This window comes from Nerophis ophidion, linkage group LG07, assembly GCF_033978795.1.
Source record: "Nerophis ophidion isolate RoL-2023_Sa linkage group LG07, RoL_Noph_v1.0, whole genome shotgun sequence".
NCBI classification, from domain to species: Eukaryota; Metazoa; Chordata; class Actinopteri; order Syngnathiformes; family Syngnathidae; genus Nerophis; species Nerophis ophidion.
Window position 1 is genome coordinate 65,295,733 of NC_084617.1, and position 15,047 is coordinate 65,310,779.

Genomic DNA, 15,047 nt, shown 5'->3' on the forward strand with positions numbered 1-15,047 from the left:
AGTTGGGTAAAAAAAATGTCATTTTTTTCAAACATTATCTCCTCCGAGGCCGTTTGTTGTGTCGGCTTCAAATAAGCACAGGAGAGAGATTGAACCCTTCTGATTAAAAATTAAAGAAAGAGTCTTCATTACCACCCCAGTTTGGATTTTATGAGCCCACAAAGAACCATTGTGCTGCTGCTGTTGTCACAAAATGGCGGCTTTCTATTTAGACAATACTGTAGGACTGTCATACACACATGAAACAAAAACCTCAATATAGGTCTCATTGAGACCTACATTTCATCCACTGACCGCCCCCAACTAAAATCAACAGGAAGTTTGCTATTCCCACTTCAATACGACAACTGCATTACATTTAACATGCATTAGAGTCTCAAAAATGTAGCACCAAGGCATCCTTATAAAATGCCCAAGCCACTTTACAACTGTTATTACTATAAGCCTGATGTTTAACACATGTGTATACAACTTTTTCTCTGTGTAATGATTCCTCCATCCATCTTCTACCGCTTATCTGGGCTTGGGTCGCGGGGGCAGCAGCCAAAGTCCATCGCTGCTTGCAGCTTTAATTCTTTATTATTATTATACCGCCGCCTCTTTGACCTATAATTTGACCCCCTTAACATGCTTTAAAACTCACCAAATTTGACACACACATTAGGGGTGGCGAAAATTGCGATCTAATCAAAAAACCAAACCCCGAAACTCAAAAATGCGCTCCAGTGCCCCCTAGGGAGAAAATACAGACAAAACTGCCTTTAACTTTCAGTAGGAATGTCTTAGATACATGAAACAAAAACTTCTATGTAGGTCTCAGTTAGACCTATATTTCATACACTGACACCCCACAGCTAAAACCAACAGGAAGTTTGCAATTCCCCCTTCAATACAAAAGTTGGGTAAAAAATGTAATTTTTTTCAAACATTATCTCCTCTGCGGCCGTTTGTTGTGTCGGCTTCAAATAAGCACAGGAGAGAGATTGAACCCTTCTAATTAAAAGTTGATGAAATAGTTGTATTCTTGGTTTTATTTCCTGTCCAGTGTTCTTATTTATGTTTCCACTTCCTGTTTCCCTTCATTTGCCATCACATTTCCTCTAGTCTGAGCATTGACTCCCTCCCCTGTTCCTGATTGGCAGCAATCAGGAAATCTGTAGGACGGGGGTGTTTTGTGCTTCCTACACCTATTTACTGTTTGTGCACTTCCCTGCTGCACTTTTGTTTTTGTTTGCCTGTGTTTGTTTGAAAATGACTTCTTTCTTGCACTTGTCTGCCATCTCTGCATCCCGGCTTCCAGATAAACACCGAAACGAACATTATAGCTGATAGCAATGCGTTTAACGTGCAGAAAACAAAGGAGATAAAGAAGTAAAAATACAGCACTATGTCATCAGTTTCTGATTTATTAAATTGTATAACAGTGCAACATTTTGCTCATTTGTAGTGGTCTTTTTTTAACTATTTGGAAAAAAAGATATAAAAATAACTAAAAACTTGTTGAAAAATAAACAAGTGATTCAATTATAAATAAATATTTCTACACATAGAAGTAATCGTCAACTTAAAGTGCCCTCTTTGGGGATTGTACTAGAGATCCATCTGGATTCATGAACTTCATTCTAAACATTTCTTCACAAAAAAAGAAATCTTTAACGTCAATATTTGACGTGGATTATTTAAAAAAAGGCTTAAAAACCCATCTTTAAAAAAAAAAAAAAATCCTTTTTATTAACAAACATGCTCGTTCTAGCTATTGGGCTGTTTCTAGTTTTGTATTTTATTTATTTTTTATCTTTGTATTATTATTACTATTTTTTTACAATGTGGCACTTTGAGGTTGTTTGCTCAAAGTAAAGTGTGTTTTTACAAATAAAATCTATTATTATTATTATCATATTTATGGAACATGTCCACAAAAAAATCTAGCTGTCAACACTGAATATTGCATTGTTGCATTTCTTGTCACAGTTTATGAACTTACATTCATATTTTGTTGAAGTATTATACAATAAATATATTTTAAAGGATTTTTTAATTGTTGCTATTTATGGAATATTTTTAAAAAATCTCACGTACCCCTTGGCATATCTTCAAGTACCCACAGGGGTACGCGTACCCCAATTTGAGAACCACTGGTGTATAGCAGTGGTTCTCAAACAGAGGTACGCATTGTAGAGGACATGTTGTTCCAGCACCGTTCACAGCTATAAGTCGTCTGTTTTTATCACATAATTCCACAGTATTCTGGACATCTGTGTTGCTGAATTTTTTGCAATTTGTTCAATGAATAATGGAGACGTCAAAGAAGAAAGCTGTAGGTAGGAAGCGGTGTATGGCGCCCGCTTTTAGCAACACAAACACAGCCGGTGTTTCATTGTTTACATTCCCGAAAGATGACGGTGAAGCTTTACTATCGAACAGAGCGGTCAAGCGAACCCGATTCCCTACCACATGTCCACCGGCAGGTTCTTGGTGAGAAAATGGCGGCATGGCGTAGTGGGTAGAGAGGCCGTGCCAGAAACCTGAGGGTTGCAGGTTCGCTTCGCACCTATTGACATCCAAATCGCTGCCATTGTGTCCTTGGGCTTCATCCTTGCCCCCAGTGCCGCTCACACTGGTGAATGAATGATGAATGAATTGTAGGTGGTGGTCGGAGGGGCCGTAGGCGCAAAGTGGCAGCCGCGCTTCCGTCAGTCTACCCCAGGGCAGCTGTGGCTACAGATGTAGCTTACCACCACCAGGTGTGAATGAAGGATGAGTTCCCACTTCTCTGTGAGCGCTTTGAGTATCTAACAATAGAAAAGCGCGATATAAATCTAATCCATTATTATTATCATTATTATAAGTCGGCTCTTACCGTAGACATGAGCGGAAAGCTCGCGTCGTTCCTCCTGCGCCTGTCAAAGAGGCAGCCGCGGACTCTCTTGCCTCCTCCCTCCGGCCGCCCCCGACCATCGGATGCTTCAACCCTGGAGGAGGGGAAAAAAAAAAATCTCAGCCCGGCCCCACCGGCCGCCTTCGCCTCGTCGAGAAACGTGGCTTCCCTCGGAGACACTGGCGGTCAACACACCCCTCCGGCTTTTTATCCCCCCTGCTGTGCCAAATTCCGTTGACAAAAGTGCCAAGTTTACGACACTTTCTTGCCGCATACTATTGCTATTGGATTGGACCACACGCACAAAGTACAGTGTATTATGCAGCGATCATTTCGAAAGATCGTGTTTCGAAGAGGGTCCCTCGCGAAGGGCAGAGATGGGCATCGCCACCACTCATCGACTGGTGCTGAAGAAAGGTGCGTGGCCGACCTTCAGGTAGTACAGGTACGACCATATAATCTCACTAAAACACTAGTAACACAATAAGCAGATAAGGGATTTTCCAGAATTATCCTAGTAAATGTGTCTAATAACATCTGAATCGCTCCCTCTGCTGTCTAGCCTTTTTTTTTTTTTTTCTAGTCCTTCACTCTCACTTTCCTCATCCACGAATCTTTCATCCTCGCTCAAATTAATGGGGAAATCGTCGCTTTCTCTGTCCGAATCGCTCTTGCTGCTGGTGGCCATGATTCTAAACAATGTGAGGATGCGATGAGCTCCACAACCCGTGACATCACGCGCACATCGTCTGCAACTTCCGGTACAGGCAAGGCTTTTTTATTAGCGACCAAAAGTTGCGAACTTTATCGTCGATGTTCTCTACTAAATCCTTTCAGCAAAAATATGGCAATGTCGCGAAATGATCAAGTATGACACATAGAATGGACCTGCTATCCCCGTTTAAAGAAGAAAATCTCATTTCAGTAGGTCTTTAAATGACAATGACTTTGAATGCACGAAGAATGTGATTATGTCTGCATATTAACACTTTCATTTTACACCTTATTTTAGACGTTTTAGTTAGACAAGTCTTTCGAGGAAATAAAGCCTGCTAAACAAAAAGAAAAGATTCCAGTGTTTCACCTCTTCAACATCGAGCTGCAACACGCGGCTCTGTAGAGGATGCACACAATTACTTCAGAAGCGGGTTGCTTTATTTACATATGCAATATGCATAAGCAAGGTTACGGTGAGGGTGAAATAAAAGAGAGATAGAGGGAGGGAGAGAGAGAGAGGGAGAGAGGGAGGGAGGGGTTTGGGACGTGTGTGCGATGGTGATGGAGAAAGGGTGTGTGGGGTAGGCAGAAAACCGGCGTTATCAATATTTAACCAACCCTTCCGGCATATTTATGGCAGACAATAGTGCAGACATGCAACTGTCTCATTTGAGTGGATGCATGCTGAAGCGGCGGATGTAAATAGAATGTTTTTTGATGAGTACATGCCAGGGGTGTCCAAACTTTTTCCACTGAGGGCCGCCCACGGAAATATTTTTTTTCAAACCATAACAAAATATATGGATTTTTTGTATTTATTTGTTTTACCTGCAAGGCTCCCGGGGAACATAAAGGATCTCAGTCATTAACATGTTAAAATTAAGTCAAATTATTTTTATAATTTTTTTATGTAACACTTACACTAAATTTCTATATCAGGGGTCACCAACCTTTTTGAAACCAAGAGCTACTTATTGGGTACTGATTAATAGGAAGGGCTCCCAGTTTGATACACACTTAAATAAATTGCCAAGAAATAGCCAATTTGCTCAATTTACCTTTAATACATAAATATATATAAAAAATGGGTATTTTATATATATATATATATATATATATATATATATATATATATATATATATATATATATATGTATGTATGTATATACACACAGTTGGGTCCAGTTGGGTGTTCCAACAGGACAATGATCCGAAACACATGTCATAAGTGGTAAAGGAATGGTTAAATTGAAGAGTCGAAATTGAAGATAAGCTATGTTTCAAAATTTAATTTTTATTTTTTTCGTGTTTTCTCCTCTTTGAAATCGTTCAATTAAGTGTTTTTTCATCATTTATTCTCTACAAAAAAAACTTCTGTAAAAGGATATATATATATATATATATATATTTTTTTTTTAATCGTTCAATTAAGTGTAAAAGGATATATATATATATATATATATCCTTTTACACTTAATTGAACGATTAAAAAAAAAAAACATGCACCTGGGGATAGGTTTATTGGCAACACTAAATTGGCCCTAGTGTGTGAATGTTGTCTGTCTATCTGTGTTGTTGGCCCTGCGATGAGGTTGCGACTTGTTCAGGGTGTACCCCGCCTTCCGCCCGATTGTAGCTGAGATAGGCGCCAGCGCCCCCCGCGACCCCAAAAGGGAATAAGCGGTAGAAAATGGATGGATGGATGAATGAACGATTTAAAAGAGGCGAAAACACGAAAAAAATGAAAATCAAATTTTGAAACATAGTTCATCTTCAATTTCGACTCTTTAAATTTCAAAATTCAACCAAAAAATATGAAGAGAAAAACTAACTAATTTGAAACTTTTCGAAAAAAAATAAAAAAGGAATTTAGGAACATCATTAGTAATTTTTCCTGATCAAGATTAATTTTAGAATTTTGATGACATGTTTTAAATAGGTTAAAATCCAATCTGCACTTTGTTAGAATATATAACAAGTCTGACCAAGCTATATTTCTAACAAAGACAAATCATAATTTCTTCTAGATTTTCCAGAACAAACATTTTAAAAATAAATTTAAAAAACTTTGAAAAAAGATTCCAAATTGATTGTACAGATTTTCTAGATTTGCCAGAATAATTTTTTTGAATTTTAATCATAATAAGTTTGAAGAAATATTTCACAAATATTCTTTGTCGAAAAAACAGAAGCTAAAATGAAGAATTAAATTAAAATGTGTTTTTATTTACAATAAAAAAAATAAAAAAATACATGAACATTGATTTAAATAGTCAGGAAAGAGGAGGGAGGAATTTAAAAGGTAAAAAGGTATATGTGTTTAAAAATCCTAAAATCATTTTCAAGGTTGTATTTTTTCTCTAAAATTGTCTTTCTGAAAGTTATAAGAGGCAAAGTACAAAAATAAATGAATGTATTTAAACAAGTGAAGACCAAGTCTTTAAAATATTTTCTTGGATTTTCAAATTTAATTTGAGTTTTGTCTCTCTTAGAATTAAAAATGTTGAGCAAAGCGAGACCAGCTTGCTAGTAAATAAATACAATTAAAAAAATAGAGGCAGCTCACTGGTAAGTGCTGCTATTTAAGCTATTTTTAGAACAGGCCAGCGGGCGACTCATCTGGTCCTTACGGGCTACCTGGTGCCCGCGGGCACCGCGTTGGTGACCCCTGGTCTATATCAACTTCAGGTTCATTTAAAGCAGAGGTCCCCAAACTTTTTGACTCGGGGGCCGCATTGTGTTAAAAAAATTTAGCCGGGGGCCGGGCTGTGTACATATATATATATATATATATATATATATATATATATATATATATATATATATACACGTCGAAACTATTATTTTGTCTGTATGACTTTTTAAAACGCTGCTGTGTACACGGAAATAAGGAGGAGTTCAGAGCACTAATAAACCTTAAATGCACTGCCTTTGCATAACTACTACGGCTTTTCACACACACAAGTGAATGCCAAGCATACTTGGTTGACAGCCATACGGGTCACACTGAGGGTGGCCGTATAAACAACTTTAAGACTGTTACAAATATGCGCCACACTGTGAACCCACACCAAACAAGGATGACAAACACCTTTCGGGAGAACATCGGCACCGTAACACAACATAAATACAACAGAACAGATACCCAGGTCCCACTTGCAGCACTAACCCAATATACACCCCCTGCTATATACACCTCCTCATGCTCTCTCAGGGAGAGCATGTCCCAAATTCCAAGCTGCTGTTTTAAGGCATGTTAAAAAAAATAATGCACTTTGTGACTTCAATAATAAATATGGCAGCGCCATGTTGGCATTTTTTTCCATAACTTGAGTTGATTTATTTTTGGAAAACCTTGTTACAATGTTTAATGCATCCAGCGGGGCATCACAACAAAATTATGCATAATAATGTGTTAATTCCACGACTGTGCATATCAGTATCGGTTGATATCGGAATCAATAGTTAAGAGTTGGACAATATCGGAATATCGGCAAAAAAAGCCATTACCGGACATCTCTAATTGGAGCCTTGAATAGGTCAAATATTTATTATAACATTGCTTTATTTTTATTTATTTTTTTAGCAATGGCAAAAAAAAGACAAATAAAGATAGACAAAAGGAAAAAAAACAGTTTTATAAGCTTTGCGTCAACATTACAACTTTTTCTAGTTAGATGACTTTTTTTTTTTTTTTTTACTTTTTTTTAAATTTTTCAATAGCATTTCCAAAATGTGTAGCGGGCAGGTAAATAATTAGCTGGGGGGGGCGCAAATGTGTGTCTGGGGGCCGGTATATCTATTTTTAGGAACACTAACACAAAACCTCTCGTGGTGCCCAAGACCAGACTTAAAACCAGGGTAGACAGGGCCTTCTCTGTGGTCGGGCCTAAGCTCTGGAACACTCTGCCCCTCCATATTCGAACTGCTCCCACAGTGGAGGGTTTTAAGTCTCGTCTTAAGAACCATTTTTATTCTCTGGCTTTTAACATTACGTGAGTTGTGTGGTCCTTTCTTGTCCTCTGTGTTTTTAAAACGTTGATTTCTATTTACTGTTTTAATTGGTTTTACCCTTTAAAATCATTTTAAATCATATTTATTTTATATTGTTTTTATATTGACATTATACGTATTTATTTTTAGTTTTTATTAAGTCATTGGTGGAGCTCAGGATGGTATTTGAATATTGTTTTTAATATTGTTGTGCAGCACTGTGGAAACATTTTGTTGTTTAAATGTGCTATATACAAACCCCGTTTCCAAATGAGTTGGGAAATGGTATTAGATGTAAATATAAACGGAATACAATGATTTGCAAATCATTTTCAACCCATATTCAATTGAATGGACTACAAAGACAACATATTTGATGTTTTAACTCATAAACTTTGTTTTTTTTTGCAAATAATAATTAACTTATAATTTCGTGACTGCAACACGTGCCAAAGTAGTTTGGAAAGGGCATGTTCACCACTGTGTTACATCACCTTTTCTTTTAACAACACTCAATAAACGTTTAGGAACTGAAGAAACTATTTGTTGAAGCTTTGAAAGTGGAATTCTTTCCCATTCTTGTTTTATGTAGAGCTTCAGTCCCTCAACAGTCCGGGGTCTCCGTTGTCTTATTTTACGCTTCATAATGCGCCACACATTTTCGATGGGAGCAAGCGGGCCAAGAAAGTACCCGCACTCTTTTTTTACAAAGCCACACTGTTGTAACACGTGTCTTGCTGAAATAAGCAGGGGCGTCCATGATAACGTTGCTTGGAAGACAACATACGTTGGTCCAAAACCTGTATGGACCTTTCAGCATTAATGGTGCCTTCACAGATTTGTAAGTTACCCATGCCTTGGGCACTAATACACCCCCATACCATCACAGATGCTGGCTTTGGAACTTTGCGCCTATAACAATCCGAATGGTTATTTTCCTCTTTGTTCTGGAAGACACCACGTCTTCTGTTTCCAAATATAATTTGAAATGTGGACTCGTCAGACCACAGAGCACCTTTCCACTTTGCATCAGTCCATCTTAGGTGAGTCGGTGGCGTTTCAGGGTGTTGTTGATAAATGGGTTTGGCTTAGCATAGCAGAGTTTTAACTTGTACTTACAGATGTAGCGACCAACTGTAGTTACTGACAGTGGTTTTATGAAGTGTTCCTGAGCCCATGTGGAGATATCCTTTACACACTTATGTCTGTTTTTGATGCAGTACCGCCTGAGGGATCAAAGGTCCGTAATATCATCGCTTACGTGCAGTGATTTTTCCAGATTCTCTGAACCTTTTGATGATTTTACGGACCGTTGATGGTAAAATCCCTAAATTCCTTGCAATAGCTCGTTGAGAAATGTTGTTGTAAAACTTTTCGACAATTTGCTTACAAATGGGTGACCCTCGCCCCATCCATGTTTGTGAATTACTTAGCATTTCATGGAAGCTGCTTTTATACCCAATCATGCCATCCACCTGTTCCCAATTAGCCTGCACACCGGTGGGATGTTCCATATAAGCGTTTGATGAGTATTCCTCAACTTTATCAGTATTTATTGCCACCTTTCCCAACTTCTTTGTCACCTGTTGCTGGCATCAAATTCTAAAGTTAATGATTATTTGCACAAAAAAAAACATCAAATATGTTGTCTTTGTAGCATATTCAACTGAATATGGGTTGAAAAGGATTTGCAAATCATTGTATTCCGTTTATATTTACATCTAACACAATTTCCCATCTCATATGGAAACGGGGTTTGGTAATAAAGTGGATTAGATTGGATTGCACAAAACGTCACAATATTGATTGAAAGCTAAAAATGTTATGACAAACCGCCTTAAAAAAACGGAATGGAATTTGATTTTTTTTTTTTTTTTACTGAATGAGACACCCAGAATGTAGGTGAAAATATTGAATGTGGGATTTACAATATTAACCATGAAGGATAAAACACTGCGATGAGGTGGCGACTTGTCCGGGGTGTACACCGCTTCCCACCCGATTGTAGCTGAGATAGGCACCAGCGCCCCCCCGCAACCCCAAAGGGAATAAGCGGTAGAAAAATGGCTGGATGGATGGATAAAACACTGAATATTGACAACATATTTTACAATCAATCGAAATGCAACCAAAATGCAACAAACAAACAAAAAACCCGACCTACAATCTGAGATAACTCATAGTGACCTTAGTAAGTTATTAGATCAATCAATCAATCAATCATCAATCAATGTTTATTTATATAGCCCCAAATCACAAATGTCTCAAAGGACTGCACAAATCATTACGACTACAACATCCTCGGAAGAACCCACAAAAGGGCAAGGAAAACTCACACCCAGTGGGCAGGGAGAATTCACATCCAGTGGGACGCCAGTGACAATGCTGACTAGGAGAAACCTTGGAGAGGACCTCAGAAGTGGGCAACCCCCCCCCCCCCCTCTAGGGGACCGAAAGCAATGGATGTCGAGCGGGTCTAACATGATACTGTGAAAGTTCAATCCATAGTGGCTCCAACACAGCCGCGAGAGTTCAGTTCAAAGCGGATCCAAGACAGCAGCGAGAGTCCCGTCCACAGGAAACCATCTCAAGCGGAGGCGGATCAGCAGCGTAGAGATGTCCCCAACCGATACAGGCGAGCGGCCCATCCTGGGTCCCGACTCTGGACAGCCAGGATGGGCTCCTATAAGCAGGGGCTTATAGGAGCCCCCTCCACAAGGGAGGGGGGGAACATAGGAGAAAGAAAAGAAGTGGCAGATCAACTGGTCTAAAAAGGAGGTCTATTTAAAGGCTAGAGTATACAGATGAGTTTTAAGGTGAGACTTAAATACTTCTACTGAGGTAGCATCTCAAACTGTTATTATATTATTAGATGACCACCTGGGGATAGGTTGATTGGCAACACTAAATTGGCCCAAGTGTGTGAATGTGAGTGTGAATGTTGTCTGTCTATCTGTGTTGGCCCTGTGATTAGGTGGAGACTTGTCCAGGGTGTACCCTGCCTTCCCCCCAATTGTAGCTGAGATAGGCGCCAGCGCCCCCGCCATCCCAAAAGGGAGTAAGCGGTAGAAAATGGATGGATGGAGTAACTAATAAGATGCAGATTACAAGCATTGAAAGACTTAGTATAGTTCAGGGGTAGGGAACCTATGGCTCTAGAGCCAGATGTGGCTCTTTTGATGACTGCATCTGGCTCTCAGATAAATCTGAGCTGACGTTGCTTAACACGATAAGTAATGAATAATTCCACTTGTAATCACAGTGTTAAAAATAATGTTCAAAATATCAATTATTCCCATGCATTTTTAATCTGTCCATCCGTTTTCTACCGCACCGGTTTAAGAAGTCGCGTCAATGGTAAGAAGTTATTTATTTATTATTGGTTAGTGTGGGGCTTGCCCTCCTGGGGGTTCTTCAGACCCCCAAGCACCGACATGAGAGCCTGTTTAAGGGTTACGATATTGTTTTATTTTTCAATAAAACTCTTAGTTGTTTTCCAGCAATAGTATTTCCAGCCCCAACCCCGTCTCTCCTCCTGGCTGCTCTTTATAACGGAGCGACAGGTGAGTAGATAACAAGGCCCAGGTGGGCCTTCTACGCACCTGTCGCTGCAGGCCCGCAGGCCACACCCCCTCCACAGTTAGCTTCAGAATAACAATGTTATTACAAAGAATAAGAGACCTATTATACTCTAGAAATGTTGGTTTTACTTAAAAATGCACGCGTTTAGTTGTGTTCAGTGTTAAAAAAAAATATTATATGGCTCTTACGGAAATATATTTCAAAACATTTGGCTTTTTGGCTCTCTCCGCCAAAAAGGTTCCCGACCTCTGGTATAGTTGAAGAGTTCCAGTCATTAGAAAACATCTTTGCACATCATAATGGCAGCTACACTTTACATCTAAAACAATTATTTGGGGATGTCCGGCGGGCCGGATTGAAAAGCTCAACGGGCCCCAGGCCTTAATTTGCCCAGATCTGTGCTAGACTTTAAGAGTGGTAGATGACATATAGTAGCATAAATAATAATTGCTCTCTGACCATCCCGAGTGCATTACACATATTCATTATGGAGCTATTTCAACATATGGAGCGCACATGTATGCCATTTAATCACGACGAAGAGAGGGGAAAGAAATAAAAACCTCTCAAGCTTTCTTTTTTTTTTTCTCTCTCCCCCCTCCCTTCACTCACACAGAGCCGTGGCCTCTCGGAAAATGTTTCCATGTGTTGTGTCTGAGCGCCGGAGAGAGCCGGGGAAGGAAAACACACTCTCCTCCAAACCACATGCAACAGATTCTTTCTGAATCCAAATAAATCAACTCTGTGTTTCGGGATCATGTGACACTTTTTTTTTTTTTTTTTTTGGGAGGGGGGGGGCTTTGTGTTATTCCCACCATATCACATTTCAGGCGCCCCCCTTACCCCTAGCGTGCTTTTTTTTCCTCTTTTTTTTTTTTTTTTGGTGTGTGTGTGTGTGCACGACACATACGAAGGCACATTCACAGTTTCCATTTCCCGTGCGTAAGATCACCTGTGCAGACAGAATGGCGTGCTTCAGCGTGACAAGCTCAGGCAGGAAAACAGGAAAAGGGAGTTCAAGGGTGTCCGACATGAAATGCTCACAGAGTTAGGGGAAACCCGGCGTTCATGGCGGCGCTCCAGTTTCTGAAGAAAAGCAAAAAGTTTCGCTCGCGCTCTACTTTAGCTTGTAAGAAAAAAAAAATATGTTTTTACAGACTTTTCGGAGCCAAATGATGACATCATGATGTACAAACCCCGTTTCCGTATGAGTTGGGAAATTGTGTTAGATGTAAATATACCATATATCCTTAGATTGCTAATTAATTTAAAACCTCTTCTCACGCCGGCGCTTACCAAAGGCATGCGGTAAAAGTAAGCATGCGCTAATTACTTTGAAACCTCTTCTCACTCCGGCACTTATGAATGAAATGAATGAAATAAGTTTATTTCGGTCATATAAGGCAGTGGTTCCCCAACCTTTTTGTATCCGCGGACCGGTCAACGCTTAATAATTTGTCCCGCGGCCCAGGGGGGGGTGTCCTTTTTTTCCATTTTTTTTTTTTCATCTTTGTCATGAAAAAGGGACGTTTTTGTCATGAAAAAGGGAGTTTTTTGTGGTTGGTGCACTATTTGTAAGTGTATATTGTGTTTTTTTATGTTGATTTAATAAAAAAAAAATTAAAAAACATTTTTTTTGTTTTTTTTTATAAAAAAGTATTCTGCGGCCCGGTGGTTGGGGACCACTGATATAAGCCAGTGGTCCCCAACCTTTTTGTATCCGCGGACCGGTCAATGCTTAATAATTTGCCCCGCGACCCGGGATGGGTCCTTCTTTTTTTTTTTTTTCTTTGTCATGAAAAAGGGACGTTTTTGTCATGAAAAAGGGAGGTTTTTGTGGTTGGTGCACTAATTGTAAGTGTATATTGTGTTTTTTATGTTGATTTACTGAAAATAAAAATAAAAAAATATATATTTTTTTATTTCTTTTAATAAAAATGAATAAAAAATTCTTCTGCGGCCCCGTACCAATCGGGCTACGGCCCGGTGGTTGGGGACCACTGATATAAGCCAGTGGTCCCTAACCTTTTTGTATCCGCGCTTCAACGCTTAATAATTTGTCCCGCGGCCCAGGGGGGGTGTCCTTTTTTTCCATTTTTTTTTTTTTCATCTTTGTCATGAAAAAGGGACGTTTTTGTCATGAAAAAGGGAGTTTTTTGTGGTTGGTGCACTATTTGTAAGTGTATATTGTGTTTTTTATGTTGATTTAACCTTCATCTTGTGTTAGGGTCGGCACCGACCCGTTTTAGTTTTTAAATGCATAAAAACACCACATACATTTATTTTTTTGCATCAAAGCTTTTTGACTTTGTCAGGAACCTCTTTGTCAACAAAATAAAACATTTTAATTTTTTTCACTAAATTATAAAATGCTCTGGTAGAAATTATGCCCTTGGTGTTGTTAGGGTCGGTTTCGACCCGGTTATAAAAATAAGATGATAAAGCAATGATAAGAGCCAAAACTGAACACACTGACAGCCAGCTCCTCTCCCAATCATGTGAGCTTTAGTGGATTCTCATTTTACCTTGTTATCCTGTACAAAAACAAACAAAAGACGGACACTAAAAGTGTCACTTTTTGCCACTCTGATTTTGTTTTTTTATTCGTTTTGGAACTAGTAATCTATTTCTCTTGGTTTCATTTGCTTGATTGGTTGTTTGTTTGATGTTGGATTTCTGTTGCTGAAAAAAAATACTTTTTAGCCTTTTTCTTGAAGTAAATATATATGGGTCGAAATTGACCCGTAACACCATAGATGTTACTATAGTTAAAATTCTTAAAATGAAAAAATAAACAAAACACATTTATTTAAGAGATGTGTTCTAATACCCCTTAGTAATAGTTAGGTAACACAACAACCTTTTTTTTATTTATATGATTCTCTTGAGGTTCGTTTTACCATTTTTAAAAATTGAAATCGAGGGGTATACTGACAAAATAAGGCCCAATGGCCCAAACCAAAAATATTAAAACCAATATTTTCAAGGATAAGGAAACCTAACGAGGTAACCAAGAGATGAGAAACAAATTGGATGATAGATAATTGTTTTTAGTGTATTTTACAGCTGATTTAAAACATGGGTCAAAACCGACCCGTTAACATAAGAGATGGTAACAGAAAGCTAACACAAGAGGAAGGTTAATAAAAAAAAAATATATATATATATATATTTTTTTTTAATAAAAAATTCTTCTGCGGCCCGGTGGTTGGGGACCACTGATATAAGCCAGTGGTCCCCAACCTTTTTGTATCCACGGACCGGTCAACGCTTAATAATTTGTCCCACGACCCGGAGGGGGGGGGGTCCTTTTTTTTATTTTATTTTTTTTTCTTTGTCATGAAAAAGGGACGTTTTTGTCATGAAAAAGGGAGGTTTTTGTGGTTGGTGCACTAATTGTAATGGTATATTGTGTTTTTTATGTTGATTTAATAAAAATAAAAAATAATTTTTATTATCTTATTTATTTATTTATTTTTTTAATAAAAAATTCTTCTGCGGCCCGGTACCAATCGGGCCACGGCCCGGTGGTTGGGGACCACTGATATAAGCCAGTGGTCCCCAACCTTTTTGTATCCACGGACCGGTCAACGCTTAATAATTTGTCCCGCGACCCGGGGGGGGGGGGGTCCTTCTTTTTTTTTTCTTTTTTTTTTTCTTTGTCATGAAAAACGGACTTTTTTGTCATGAAAAAGGGAGGTTTTTGTGGTTGGTGCACTAATTGTAATAGTATATTGTGTTTTTTATGTCGATTTAATTTAAAAAAAAAAAAAAAATTGAAACATTTTTTTTATTTATTTAAAAAAAAAAAAAAAAAGAATAAAAAATTATTCTGCGGCCCGGTGGTTGGGGGACCACTGATAAAAGCAATCAAATC